The 15,847-nt window shown below is 46.0% G+C and overlaps 1 pseudogene; it reads right to left on the bottom strand.

Moving 5' to 3' along the window:
* Positions 1 to 3,172: 3,172 nt before the first annotated feature.
* Positions 3,173 to 6,010, bottom strand: LOC125092226 (dual specificity protein phosphatase 18-like; annotated as a pseudogene).
* Between the last annotated feature and the right edge of the window lie 9,837 nt (positions 6,011 to 15,847).

Raw genomic sequence — 15,847 nt, 5'->3', positions numbered from 1 at the left:
TAAGTCAGTGAGCAACTCCCTTCCACTTCATGATTTCTTTCCATTTTTCTGCACATATCCACACTTGCCTCCCCAGAGTTCACTTTCCACACATCAGCCAGAAGAATCTTTTAAGAAGACGACCTTTGGACATGTGAAAAAAATAAGATGACTTAGAGCCATTTGAACATGAAAAGCAGATGCCCTCTCCAGCTGAGTGATGCCCTTTTATTCCTATGCATTTTTTCCTATTTTTTTTCTTTTAAATATTTTTCTGAAACACTATGGCTATGTGTCTAGGCCATCAGTGTCCTTTGTCCCCAACCCCTATTCTCAGGATCTGGTACATACTTTCATGTGTGGCTCATAGTTTGAAAGGGAGCAACATAGGGAGTCACGAGAGTCAAGACATCTGAAGTCATGGCAAGTCACCAACGGTTTGCTGACCTTCTGCATGCAGCGTGGCCCTCCTGGCTCAGTGGAGACTATGGAGATGAACATGCACGCTCTATCCTTACAAACTCTCAGTTTAGTTCAAGCCCCCTCTCTGCCCCTGATTTGCCCTAGGGCCGCCAATGAGTTCCTTACTGTGCTTGTGCCTCAGTTTCCTTATCTGTCAAGTATGGGGACTCAGACTTGTGGCTTCTTAGGACCTTCACCATCTTCCGCTGTGAATCTACAATTCCGTGAAACTCTGATTCTTCGCCTCACTTCATAGCACTTCCCTGGCCTATTTGAAGAGCAGGTAAAAATCATGCTGACAGCCATGTGCCCTGGCCAACAGCAGGAAGTTAGGAAAGTACCCCGCTCAACTCCTTCTTTTTTTTATAAATATATATACAAATGTTTGTAGCATTTTTATTCAAAATTGCCCCAAAGGAAATGACCCAAATATCCTTTAGTGGGCGAATGTTAAAACAAACTGTGGTCATCCATACAATGGAACGGTACTTAGTGATAAAAAGCAACACGTATGAATCTTCATAGTGAAAGCAGCCAGTCTCCAGAAGTTGCATCCTCTAGGATGCTAGGTATGTGACATTCTAGAAAAGGCAAATCTATAGAAATGGAGCACAGATTGGTAGGTGCCAGAGGCTGGGACAGGGCAAAGGTTTGAATACAAAGGGAGCAGCATAAAAGAATTTTGTGGGTGATGGAGACGCTCTGTGTCCTGATTGCAGAGGTAGTGACATAAATGTGTTAAAACAGAACTGTACATACAGGGGACACCTGGGTGGCTGGGTCAGTTGAACGTCTGCCTCTGGCTCGGGTCATGATTTCAGGGTCCTGGGATAGAGCCCTGTATTGGGCTCCCTGCTCAGCGGGGAGTCTGCTTTTCCCTCTCTCTGCTCATGCTCTCCCTCTCTGTCTCTCTCAAACAAATAGATAATCTTTATTAAAAAGCCAGATTAAAGAAAAAAAGAATTGTACATACAAAAAAGTTAATTTTATGGCATGTCAATTCAAAATTTTTTTAAAGTGAAGATAAGCTGTGTCCCAATGAATTTCTCTTTAAAAAGCCTGTGAAAGAAATTTTCCATCTGGGCTTCTTCCAGAAAGGCTGCTTTGTGGGTCTGTTTTTTCACCTGTAAAATGAGAAGTCAGTCTGAAGCAGGGATTTTCCTTTCCCCCTGCATCCTAAAATTACATCCCTGCCTTTTATGGAAGTAGGGGTGGGATAGGTTTGGAAGGAGAAGGCGTTTGGCTTCTACTGAGCTCTGGACTCACAGAGCTACTGTGCTTCTGTCTGTCTCATGTATGGCTCGTCTGAAAACCTCTGGATGAGAATAGTTGGTCTTGAGTCAGATCCTCAGGCCCTTCGGGGGTTTGAACAACCCTGGATTTCCCGGCCTACAGGTGGGACCCACTCATTTGTCCCCGTGGCCCCCAGTGGTTAGCCAGCATTGGCATTAAAGGTCAGCAAACTAAACAAGGCCTTTTGGGGGAAGCTAGAAGTGTGCTTCTTGCTTTAGGACCCCAGGTCACACAGGGATTAAACACAACGGCAACTTTGAAAAGGCTACAAAGTCTAGGCCTCTTCTAAGGCAGAGTCTGAAAGGCCTCAAATCTCATCTCCCCCCCCCCCCGCCCCCCAGGATGGCTTTTTGGAAGAGAATTTTGTAAACAGTGAAGGGCTGTGCACAGGTGGGGGAAACACCATCACGAGGATGACCATGCTGACCCACACCAGCAGGGCCACAGCATCATTCATGACGGAAGTTGCTGCCTAAGCACCTACCCTGTGCCGGGTGCCATGTTAAGGGGTTGTTGACTCTCCATGACAGTGCTGTGAGGAAAGGCCTGGCATGGCTTGGGCAGATGAGAGAGCTGAGGAACAAAGAGGTCCGGGTCACATGGGGAGGAGGGCACAGGGCGAGGTTCTGGTTGCAGCTCTGGCCTTTCAAATCGAGACCTGTGAGAGGAACCCTTGAAGCCTGTGTCAAGCCTGCTCTCCACATGTGCCCCTAAGAAGGAAACAAATGCCACCTTCTGTCAAAAGGTTGGTGAGGACTGCCAAGGGTCCTTTGAGACCTTGCTATGTATGACGGCACTCAAAACTGGGAATATTTTGAAAAACTTTGTACTGTGGAATGCTTTCTTTGAAAACTATGTCATGTGTAAATCAGACCCAGAAAACCAGAGCTGGGCCCCTGGGGGTCGAAGGTGGAAGTGGGGTTGGCCTGGGTCCCCAGGACTCCCAGAGCACCACCTGAAGGCCACTTACCTAGTTGGTTGGCACGCCTACTGTGACACCATGATGCTTAAGGCTCTGGCTTTGGGTTTGAAAGAGTTGAGTGGAATTGTGGCTGACTCATTCCTGGGTCGGTCTCGGGGATGGCAGCAGGATTCCAGGCTTACCAAATGCTTTAGGCGCTAGTCCATTTGACCTGGACACTTGGCCTCACTCTCCCTTCTGGCCCTAAACCATGACCTGTCGCTTCCAAGGGTAGGAAACTTCTCTGCACCACTGTACAGTTAGTGAAGTTGGTCTTTGAAGATATGGATAATCAGGTTAAAAGCTACAGCACCTTTCCTTTTTTTTTCTGGCCCTTATCAAAGGCATCATCTGTTTTGTTTTTTTTGTTTTTTTTTTTCCGCATCCACAAAAGTGGAATGTTTAAGTTCAGATCTTGGCGGAGGGTCCCCTGCAGATCTGCACCGCTGACCTGAGTGTGGGGGCTGATGGGACGGCTCACAGTGGACTCATTGGATGGACCTCCTTCTCGTAGATGTCAGGGATCACTCCCACAGGGGAGCTGACCATGTACACGGCTCATAGTGGATGAGCTGCTCTCAAAAGCCACTGTTGGGCCAGATGGTGGGCCGGCACGACTTGGTCCATGTGTGGGCACCCAGCAGGGACGTGTCAGGGTACTTCATGAGGTAGGCAAGGCAGCGGGCAGCTGAGGGGCCCTGCTTCATCCCTACCCTGTGGATGTACTCAGCAATGGAGTCGAAGAAGTCATAGAGACGCGAGATGGGTGTGTGGGCCCCTGGTACCTGTACAGACTGGATGTCCTCATATGAGATATTGACCACTTCTATCCAGACGTGGATGACTGTGGTGATCTGGTTGCTGGAGAGCAGGAGCTTGTTGGTGGCAGCCCCCCTGCCCAACCCCCATTGCTGATGTACAGACTCCACGTGGCCTAGCCATGCTCAACTCCTTCTACTCTCTTCTTTCATCCTTCTTGGCTTCATGGCTCCCTGGATCCTCTTGTGTCTGTCCCTTTTCATCCTGCGTCCTCAGACTTCCACAGGAGACATCAATTAGGCCCTCCTCTGAGGAGAGCGTCCATAGATGTGTGTGTGTGGATGGTGGAAGGTGAGCAGATGCTAACGTGAGCTTTCTTCTCTTTGGCAGGGCTGTCCCCAAAATGGCCCAGGAGAAAGTCATTGTTGCAGATACACCAAGTGCCAAATTACTACTTCAAAAGAGAAAAAGGTCTTACAGTTTCTCAGTCTAGATGAATTCCCATATTCCCTTCTTCCTATAGGACATTGGAGAATAATGGGATGAAGTATTAATCTGTCATAGAGAGATGAGAAACATTTCTAATGATTATTCTCACCTTTTTAATATTCATTGTCATTGAGCTCCTCACTAATACTAGAATTAGGCACTGTTGAATATGACTGATAACAATAATAATAATAATAATGACCTTTCTGGGAGTTTCATTTCTTCTTCAACTGAGAATTACTTTGAGGGTATATTATATTGTATATGAACGTGGCCCAGGAGATTTGGATAATGTGAGTTACTCCATCTCTCAGGTATACACACATTCCCTGGATGGATGAAAAAGCTGCTCTTAGAAACATGTGGAAAAGTGACTGTGATGAATGGAAACTGCTCTTCTGGTTCTTTCCTTGCGAGGGAGTTGGCTGTGTCCATACTATCTTAGCACCCCTACAATTTCCATCTTTGTGGTTCCCCGGTGATGTGATATGAAGAGGAACGAAAGTGTTTCATTTTATAAACTTGTTCTGTAGGACTTCATTGAACAGTTTGATATAAAGGGAGGGTGATGAGGTTCCGTGGCATTGTACCCTTGCTATCATCCTACTCTGGTTCGGAAGCAAAACGCAAAGCCATACATGACTGTGAGACTTCTCTCTGCTGTGTTCAACGGAGAGAAGTGGCAAGTTTCATGCCAAGTTACATGAATAAAGACATACAAGTCAGGATAATTCTGCTTCTTGAGGTGCGTTTTTGGGTAGCTAAGTAAGTGGACCCTCCAAGTAAATTCTACAACATCTGAGTTACTATGACTGTCTCTTGGCATTGATGGAATTAGCCAGATAATTGCCAACCCTCACAAAATTCTGTACCATGGAGCTCACTACCTGAGCTCAACTTTTGTGAAGGTTGACCCATCACACATCGCAGGTTAAGCTAAGAGCACGTGCAGCCACCCCATGTAACAGGGTTTACCAGTTTTAAGAACCATGAGCATTTGGATCAGGCCCTTATACTTGACTGGCATAGCCAGGATGCACAATTAATGGAAAGTGTCATTGCTTTATCTGTTAGGATAGCATCCAACCATGCATTGTACTGAGAAGAAGAACTCTGAAAATAATGATGGTAGTATAATTTTATTTTGGCTTTGGCTCTGGCTTTAGCCAAAAAAAACCAAAGCCCACCTAAAATTCATCTGACTAAATGTGATTTTACTCACATTTATTCATGCAATGGAAATTTACCTACTGGGTTTGGCTCATGGACTATGTCCTCTACTAGAGTTTCTTTTTCTCTGCTCTGTTGTTATAGTAACTGAACATATAACACCAAAAATAATGACTATAATATGCTTCTCCAAAAGTTCCTTTTGTTAATTGAGGTATTCATCCACACTGCTCCCTTTGCACAGCCTTTGGGGCCACCAAATAATACAGGGCTGGGAAGTGGTCATGCACACCAGAGAAGAAGAATAAAGGGAAAAAAAGAAAGAATAGGTAGGGTCATTCCATTACTTCCCACTACGCACACGCACACACCCACACACACAGGAGATAAATCAATAGTTTTTATAATGCAAACAAAAGGGATCTTATTATCTGCCTTATTCACTTTAAAGAAGACAAACTCATGACTCAGAAACAGAACATGCTTTTTAAAAAATGTTAATTCCAGGGTAGTTAACATAACAGTGTCATATTAGTTACAGTTCCTCAGCACCCATCAGGGTAAGCGCACTCTTCCTCCCCTGTACCTACTTCACCTGATAACCTCCCCCCTGATAACCATTTGTTCTCTTCAGTAAGAGGCTGTCTTTCCATTTGTCTCTTTTTTCCCCCTTTGTTCACAAAGCACACTTCTTAAAATTCAAATTGTCTGACAGAGCGAATAGCATATATTTTGTACCTTGCCTTTAAAGGGATGGTGTATTATTTTGATATTACCATTTAGCATATTTTCCCCCATATTTTCTTATTTTTCTTCCCTCAACAGTTCCTTGGACTCAGCATAACCAACTCACCTTGGGCTTCTGGATCTAAGGAAGTAGTGGATGGGGATATCCATGATGGACCTTCCCAGGGGACCTGGGCGAGCTCCAGTAGCAGGAAGGGCCTCTCTGCTCTTCCCTACCATAGCCAGTGTTCACTGAAAGCTTCTCTGTGCATAATTCTATGGGAGGCACTTAGCGTACTTTCTTGAATTTAGTCCTCTCAGCAACCCCAGAAGGTAGGCAGTATTTCTGTTAGCGCTTGCTTCTGTAGCTTTATGTTTAAAGTGTTAATAGGCAATAAAAACACAACTATTGGGTGCCTGGGTGGCTCAGTGGGTTAAGCGTCTGCCTTCGGCTCAGGTCGTGATCTTAGGGTCCTGGGATCGAGCCCCGCATCGGACTCTTTGCTCAGCGGGGAGCCTGCTTCCCCCTCTCTCTCTGCCTGCCTCTCCACCTACTTGTGATCTCTCTCTCTCTCTCTGTGTCAAATAAATAAATAAATAAATAAGTCTTAAAAAAAGAAAAGACCCCACAACTATTGGGAAAAAGGTGCTAAAAACGATTATTGTGATTGTACCTTCAGAGATATGAAATCATTTGGGTGCCTGTGATAGAAACATGGAAGACATCAATTGGAAAAGTTGCTTAAACTTTGGGATCGGCAAAATTCTAAGATGGCCCTTTGAGTTCCCGCTCTCTAATACCTACACCTGCAGAGAAGCCCCTCCCCTAGAACGTGGGTGGAGCCTGTTACTCACTTCTGACCAATAGAATGACAAAGGTGGCGGGATATTGCAAATGTAACTAAGGTCTCTAATCAGTTAACTTTGATTTAATCAGAAGAAGGACGATTTGGGGGTGTGTTTAACCTAGTCAGGTGAGCCCTTTAAAAGAGGTTTCAGGCCTTCCCTGAAAAGAGACTAGAAGAAGTCAGACTCCATCCCGCTGGCCTTGAAGTAGAAGCTGCCCCGAACTGCAGCCAGAAAGTGAATTCTGCCAGCAAACACGTGCTCTTGGGAGAGGTTGAAAAGATGTGGTAGTAAGTGCTCTGGCTGTCTCAGCATGATCTGTGCCGTGGCTAAGCATCTGGGCTGCGATAGGAGATGGGCTTGAGTTCTGGGACCAGCCCTGACACTTAACAAGCTGTTTGACTTTAAATAAGGCCAAGAGAGTCTCATGGGGGTTCATCCTCACACTGAATTCTCCAGGTCTCCAAGGGGAAAGGTTTTATAAAGTGAATTCCTGGGTCACTCTTGTTTTAGACGAGATAAAATAGTGAGGATTGGGGTTGCTATAAATGCATTTGAGGGCCTCTTTACTTTCTTGGGTTTTAGGCTTCTGGGATCTGGACTAGCATTGGCTGGCTGCTCCTAGAATTTTAACTGCTTTGCTGTGCAGTCCCTAGAAAATAATTCCTACTGTTTTCTTTCTTCAATGTTTTGCCCAAGGCCTGCATCCTTGAACTTGATTACTTCTTGTCTGGCTGACAGGAAGTAATTTCAGCAACTGCCTAACTCTGATGGGTGCACCACTCCCCCACCCCACCCCAGGGCAGCTTCCATGGGTGCACTTCACCACTGGGGTTCCCACTTCCTGCTGGCCCCAAGATATACACAGGGCTCACATGCACTTATCTGCCAAAAAAGCAAAGGCAGGAGAAAAAGACGTAGTGAAACCTACACGCACACAAAAGTATAGGAAACAGAGTGAAGCTAGAGCTTCACAGATTCCCAGACGAGCCATGTGGTTCCTCCTGACAAAATCCTGCTGGTCTTTCAAGACCCAGCTTGGCTGATGCCTCATCAAGGACTCATTCTCTGTCTTACCTCGGGCAGAGCTTCCCTCGATCTTGCCTTTGTACTAACACTCTTCATTGGTATTTTTCAAGTTGTTACTTTGCATCCAGGCCATTCTGCCCAGCCTGGAGGCAGTACACTCAGCTCAGACCACTGTCTGTGTTACCCTCTTATACTCATGCAAGCCCCCCCCACCCCGCCAATGCACACCAGGCTCGGAGGAGGTGCCCCGTCATTGTGGGCTGGCTTGAATCTAACCTCCCAATTGTTTTGATTCTGAGATTTGGTACAACATATTTGTGATAGGGTGCCTTTGGTGATGAATGAAGATGCTGTTGTCCCTCAGGCCACCAGGGGAACCACCAGATTCAGGGACAGCCTGCTGTTGGAATTAGGAAGCTGCCATGAGCACTCTTTCCTCGGCAGCTGCCTCTAGCCTACAGGGAGCTGGGCCTTGGGCCATGAGGCCCAGACTCTGACCAGTACATTCATTGCCACGGCTTCCAGAAACCTGGGAGAATGGACACAGGATCCCCACTGGGGGAAAACATGGTGTCTCAGAGGCATCTAAAAGAGCAGGGCAGTGGCCTACATTTCATAAACCAAGCAAGTGCATCTAAGGGAAACTATTTTGCTTCCAGATGGTAGACCAGAACGGGTGGGGGACGGTGGCGATGGAGACGGAGGGAGCTAAAACACAGTGTTCCCACAAGCTGATTCAGGGAGCATCTGCTGGCCTTGCATGGCTGTGGTAGTTACGAGCTTTCCGCCCTGTGCTCAGCTAGACCCATTGTCCTAAAGACGTCATCATGCTAAATATGTCAGTTGTTGATTGCCCTGTCCACTTCAAGAGAAGCTTCCTGTCCCATAGCCTTGGTGAATGTCAGTGGATTATGTGACCTGGTCTCCTTGCTGTGTTCTCTGTGACTGGGATGAGCCATTAGCTCGATTGTGTCTCATATCTGTAGGCAAGCCAGAGACCTACATGGCTTGGATGGACTGGTTTGAAAAAAAAAAAAACAAAAAACGGAGCGGATAGACTTGTGCCCTGAGCAATTTAGCCTAGGAAACAGAGGAACCATGCTAGAGCACCTAAGCCAGGAAGTGATCAAGACACTCAGGTCCAGGGTGGCCAGTGTGGGTGATGTACCAGGTAGAATTGTCATGAGATCAGATTAGTGAAAAGGTGAACAGAGCACTTAGGCTGGGGGAGACAGGCATGCCCCAGAGACGGCAGTCCCTGAGCAATCCCCAGAGAAAAGAGCTGACTCTGTTCTTTGCATCTTTGGAAGCCAGTTCCAACCCAAGCATGCCCTTGCAGGCCTCCCCTGTATTTGCCTTGCAGGTAACTTGAGTGGTTTACCACATAGCGAAAGAGCCTGATTAAAACCAGCGTGCAAGGGAAAGGGGATAGGAGACACGCTTCTTCCTCCTGACCCTGTGGCAAGGGCAGTGCTATGTTCCCCCACCCTGGCCCCTCCTCCTTTCCCAGGAAGAATGTGTTCCCAGCCACTCTTGGAGGGCTGCTGTAACTTCTTTCCAATGGGAATGTCAGTGCAGGTGCTAATGTCATTTTCAGCCCAAAGTATTTGAAATGGTGTGCTCCTTCCTCCTGCTCACTTCCTCTTTGCACAGCTGGAAGCTAAAAGCTCTAAGATGGCGGCTTTGTGCTACAGAAGTAGCGGGGATCTCCCAGTCACTTGTTGGAGGACAACTGCCAAGGAGATCTGCTTCACCTTCAGCAGACTGTACCACACCCTTTATTGTGTGGAGTGCTGGTGAAGGTGGGCCCAAGAAGGTGTCTGTTGCAGCAGCTGGTACTGATGACCCCCGTGAGGCCAGGTTGGCCTCCTGGCCCAGCAGCTCATGATACTGCTCTAGAGATGCTGGGATTCATGGATGCTTGGGACCCACATGTTCTACGTCAGCTGCCAGGAGCATCCTTCATCTGATTTGCATATGGGAAGAATGAACACGAGCAATGGAGAAGAACTACATTTTCAGTGGCCCAGAAGCATTTCTTTATACTTTTCTAAAAAAACAGATGAGGCACAAAGAACTTTTAAAGCCCTTCGATGCCCAAGGAGTTTTTCCTTTTTAGCGATGGAAGCTACTTCTACCCAAGGAGGTCAAGAAAGGAGGCACATGGGCTCTTATAACTGAAGTCGATAGCAGTATTTCTGTGTAACTCAGTGACTGACTTGACTGTCTAAATTCCATAGAGAAGAGACCATGGCTGCCTTGCTCACCACTCTATCTCCCAAGTCAAGAACACGCCCACTGTAGGTGTCTAGTAAATATTGTTGAAGGAAGGAATGAATGAGATGAAGGGAGATTCTGTGACTTTAAAGTCACTTGTAAGGGCTTTTAATTAGCCAAGAGCTATAAGTTGGTCCCCATGAGCCTTTCTAGATGTTCATAAAAAGCTCATCAAAAGCATCCCTAAGTAATGATTGCAGGCAACACCACTAGACATGGGAGATCTAGCCCCTCTAGCAAGGCTCCCAGTTTGCTCTGTGCACTCGGGCAAATGATGCCATTGAGCCACAGTTTCCTCATTTCAAAAGGAAGATACAAATCTTTGCCCTGTCTGCCTCTGAGAGTTAAGAGGCTCAAACAACCCAAGAACCAAAGAGGTCTTTTTAAACTGTAAAGTGTGTGAGGGGTGTGTGTGGGTGTATGTGGGCATACATATATACAACTACGTGCGGTATATGAAATACATCACCAGCAGACCTGTGTTCTCCAAAGAACATAAAACCTTATTCGTCCTGCAGCACTTACACAGGTGTTTTACTCCCTTTGGATCTATATCCCCGCCCATTCTCTCGTAAGGCCAGGGACATTAGCTGCCACTTCTGTGTAACTGTTGACAGATGAAGAGAAAGAGGAAAAAGGGATCTGCTTGCCTCAGTATGAAGAGTGAGGGACGGGGTTGGCTGGTTCCTGCTCCAGAGTTGGCTACTGTTCAGACTTTGTAACACCAGTGTATTTGCAGGTAGGCCTCATTGTGCATGAAAGTCTGCGTCCTTAGGACCACCTCAGATAGGCAGTCGCCTTAAGGGCAAGACATACTCACTAATTCATTCACTCACTCATTCATTCCCAGGGAACACCTCTCCTGTGGTTTGATAAAGCAAGAATTACTTTTCCACGGGAATGTTTACTCTCTGATTTTTCTAGTCGGTCAGCTTTCATCTCCTGAGTGCTTTTCATTGTGTGAAACTGTACGTGGACCTCAGTGAGGGGCATGGCGATGTGTAAGGCCTGGATTAGTTAGGGAAGGTGCCTCAGAAGAGGTGTATTCATTTTCTGTTACTGTAGACACAGTGACTACTACAAATCACACTGATCTGTTCGCTCATGGGTCTGCAGGATGATTCAACTGGCTTCTCTGTTTGGGTTATCATTAGGGTGAAATCAAGGTGTGGGCTGGGCTGAATCCTCATCTGGAAAGTCCAGGAAAAGTCTGCTTCCAAGCTCTTTCAGATTGTGGGCTCAATTCAGTTCATTGAAATTGTAGGACTGAAGTCCCTGTTTCCTTGCTGAGTGTCCAGCGGGGGTCATATTAAGTTCTGAAGGCTACCCACGTTCCTTGCCGTGTGGTCCCCTCCGTCTTCAAAGCGGTGATCGGGTGTCAAATCTTCCCCAAGCTTCAAATCTCTGACTCCCTCCTCTGTAAGCACCTGTAGAAAACTCTGCTTTTAAAGGGTTCACCCCATCAGATCAGACCCATCCAGGATGATCTCCCCTCGCCACATAATGTAACATAAACATGGGAATGATATCTTATTATATTCCCCAGTTCCGCTCACGCTGCAGGGGATTGGGCAGGCATGTGTGCCGGGGCAGGGGGAGGAGGGGAGTGGCAGAAATCTTCAAGGCCATTTTAGGATCTTGCCTACCATCAATGGATGTCAAGCTAGTTCTTGCGAATGGCAAGCTGTTCATGCTACAGAACCATCGTGGAGAGATCTGGAAGGTGCAGTTCTCCTGTTTCTGGTATCTCATACCTGCCTCCTTCATTGTTTTCTGATGATGGCTCTCCCTTCTTTGTTTGCTGAATACCAAAGAGCAGTTGGAGCAGTTAGTGTCTACATGAGGTCTTTGAGAGTGGTTTTCCAGATGGTAATTCTGTGGAGGGCTCTTTCTATAAATACCTAGAGGGCAGGCATATCCTCACATCTACCTCCAGACCGAGCCAGCACAGTAGACTTTTCCTGGCCCTCATATATCTGACCTTTATCTCTCCCAAACTTTACAACCAGTTGGGGGGAAAGTCCTCTATGTTCCCTGTTTCTGTCTCCTTACTTACAAATGACCCCTTTCTCCACTGCAATCTGGCTGTGTCCACCCCATTCCATTCCATTTGGTTTGGCCCAACACAATAGACTGACCTGGATTTCAACAGTGGCTCAGTCCCTCACCTGATGTGTGACCTTGGGCAGAATACATAACTCTCTCAGCCTCAGTTTCCTCTTCCAGAAAAAGGGGACGGTATCCATACTGCAGCAGGTCCTGGTGACGACAAGTGACAATGCACATAAAACATCAACTTTTTCATGACTCCAAGCTTCTTACAGACAGAACCCATATTTTAAAGGGGTATAGGACATCCTGATGCAGCTTTCTTGACACTGGCATTTCAATACAATAGCAACAAAATGTCCCACATCCAGATGGGTCTTGAAAACATCCTTATCGAGAGTTTCATATCCTTATCACCCACATTTCCTTGCACAGTGCTCAATGCATCACTGGGACCCCATCTGTGCTTGTTAATGGTAGAAATGACGAATTAATTTCTTCCCTTCATCTAAATTGTGTTCTCCTTGAGGGCAGATCATTTTTTTCTTGTTCCTAAGATTCTATATGGTTTATTCTTTCAAAGGCAGTATTAATTTTATGATGACATTTTTCAAGAAATAAACAACGTTTGGTGGTGGATAATTCCTCCATTCATCCGAATTCTCAGACTTAGGTGAAACCCGAGGGAAGGCTGAACTCAAGCACCCTGGTAAGAAGATTAGCTGTTTAATGTTTAAGAATCAAGACGAGGGGGAAGGGATTTGACAACCTTCCCCCAGCAACTTGATTCAGAGTTAGATTAGATAGAAGGAAGACAATAAGGATTATTAAAATCCCTCATGCTCTACTGAAGTCTATTTCCAAATGCTAATGGGGTCCCCAGGAAGTCAGGCAACTTCCTCCCTCCCTCTTTCACACGTGCACTTGCGTGTGCATGCGTGTGTGTGTGTGTGCGCGCACGCATGTGTGTGCGTGTTTCATGCACCAGAGAAGTGAGACTAGGTTGTTTGCCTGGCCTGAAGTAGGGAAGGAAAATTGGCTCTCCCAGAGGGTCTGAATCGAAGATTTCCTATAGCAGAGTGGTGAAGAAATAGAGCTTGGACTTTCAAAAATATAGATTCTGTCTCAAATTCAAGCTCCACTGTCTGATTTTGCATAACAAAATCTTTAGCCCCTCTGAGCCTCAGTTTCCTCATCTGGAAAATGAGGCTGACAATACCACCTCCGCCAAGGAGGGCAAGAGTAAATGAGAAGATTCACGTAAAGCGCTTAGCACAGGCCTAGTAGGGGCAAATGCTAGCCGTTTATATCATAAGTCGAATTATCTCCGAACAAGAGTATTTTAATGTCAAACCTGGTGTGGTCATCATGAAGCAGTTCCTGTCTTGACAAACAATCCACACAACACTGCTTTGCTGCTGAGGATAAGCACCACTGGGATATAATTTTCATTCTGTGCAACCAGTAGTAGGTCTGTGTTAAGACTGTGTCGGGACAAAGTCTCCATGTTACATATCACATTAGTCATAAGAAAATGCAGTGTTTTTCCCAGTGGGTTAGCGATATATTTTTGTTGGGTGGATTGGGAATAGAATGAAAGGTGTTACTTTGGGTTTGAGTTTGAGTTCAGGAATATGGATTTCCTGGGAGGTCCTGGTGGAGTTCCTATTTGGGGGCCTAATCCTAACAATAAACTACCTTCTCCCTTTCGGGAAAAGGACAAAATCCAGGGCCAATTGGATGTTTGGCTGAGTTGCTGAGTTATTTAGAGGGCTTGGGACAGTGATTTCTGATTCAGTAGGTCTGGGGGGAAGCCTAGGAATCTGCATTTCTGACACGGAGGGAGGGACTAACAGCCCCTTCTGCCCACATAGTATTTTTCTCTGTGCCTGACCTGGTCACGCCCATTACCACCTTGCAACCTCACCGAGGTCAGATTGAGACCAACAGTATCGCGGAGATCAATTGCTCATGAGAAAGAAGAGGTGAAGCAGGAACTCACAAACTTGGGGTTCTGCAGCGTATTATGATCCATGTAAACTGAGATCCTATTTGTGCAGGGGATAAAAAACGGGTCCCGAGGGCAAACACTAAGGAGGAGCTAGGGACCTAAGTCACCTGTGCCTCCACTCTTGCTGTGTCCATGAAAACATTGCCAACCAGGCACACCTATCTTTTCCCATTGGGCCCAGATTTGCTGTCAGGACCCCTGTGATTGGGGTGCTCCAGGCAGCCACAACCTGCTGATCAAGGTTGACACATACCGCTCTGTTCCATTCATTCTCCAAGGAGTAATGAAGATGAACGACATAGAATGGGACGGACTGTGTGAATTACCAATGTAACTGGAGTCTGCACTTTGGTAAGTGTTTCTGAAGCAGACTAATGGGGTGGCTCTTTGTTGGGAGTTTGGTGAGGCCGCTGCAAGCACCCTGGCTTTGGGCACTGAACAATCACAGTCTTAGTATTTCCCCAGTTCAAGTCTGAAATGCAGTTTGGGTCTGGATGGGAGCTTTCTGCAGGCATGAAGGAAAATACAGCCTGGAAAGGAAAGAGCCTCTGGGTAAAAGGTGGACCATTCATGAAACATTTCTTTTTTTATTAATTTTTTTATTTTTTATTAACATATAATGTATTATTAGCCCCAGGGGTACAGGTCTGTGATGTGCCAGGTTTACACACTTCACAGCACTCACCATAGCATATACCCTCCCCAGTGTCCATAACCCCACCACCTTCTCCACAACCCCCTCCCCCTGGCAACCCTCAGTTTGTTTTATGAGATTAAGAGTCTCTTATGGTTTATCTCCCTCCCAATCCCATCTTGTTTCATTTTTTCCTTCCTTACCCCCCACTCCTCCCATGTTGCCTCTCAAATTCCTCATATCAGGGAGATCATATGATAATTGTCTTTCTCTGATTGACTTATTTGGCTCAGCATAATACCCTCTAGTTCCATCCACATCATCACAAATGACAAGATTTCCTTTCTTTTGATGGCTGCATAGTATTCCTGTATATATATATATCACCTCTTTTTTATCCATTCATCTGTTGCTGGACATCTAGGCTCTTTCCATAGTTTGGCTGTTGTGGACATTGCTGCTATAAACACTCGGGTGCACGTGCCCCTTCGGATCACTACATTTGTGTCTTTGGGGTAAATATACAGTATTGTGATTGCTGGGTCATAGGATAGCTCTATTTTCAACTTTTTAAGGAGCTCCATACTGTTTTCCAGAGTGGCTGCACCAGCTTGCATTCCCGCCAACAGTGGAGGAGGGTTCCCCTTTCTCTGCATCTTTGCCAGCATCTGTCATTTCCTGACTTGTTAATTTTAGCCATTCTGAATGGTGTGAGGTGGTATCTCACTGTTGTTTTGATTTCTATTTCCCTGATGCCGAGTGATGTGGAGCACTTTTTCATGTGTCTGTTGGCCATCTGGATGTCTTCTTTGCAGAAATGTCTGTTCATGTCCTCTGCCCATTTCTTGATTGGATTATTTGTTCTTTGGGTGTTGAGTTTGCTAAGCTTTTTATAGATTTTTGGATACTAGCCCTTCATCTGATATGTCATTTGCAAATATCTTCTCCCATTCTGTCAGTTGTCTCATGAAACATTTCTTATTGCCAGCCTGGAAACTGGCTTCCTGTAGTAATACTGTTGCACTAAAGACACAAAAAACAGATGCTCTAGGCTTTGGAAGCGGTGGCAAAGATGCAAGGATTGGTCATTTCCAGCTTCAAACTCTCTCTCTCTTGGACACTCACACACATATACACCACTGGTGTTTGAATATACTTGTGT

Source organism: Lutra lutra, chromosome X (genome assembly GCF_902655055.1).
Source record: "Lutra lutra chromosome X, mLutLut1.2, whole genome shotgun sequence".
In the NCBI taxonomy this organism is placed as follows: Eukaryota; Metazoa; Chordata; class Mammalia; order Carnivora; family Mustelidae; genus Lutra; species Lutra lutra.
Note: the sequence above shows the minus strand (reverse complement) of the source record. Positions and strands in the feature narration are given on the sequence as shown.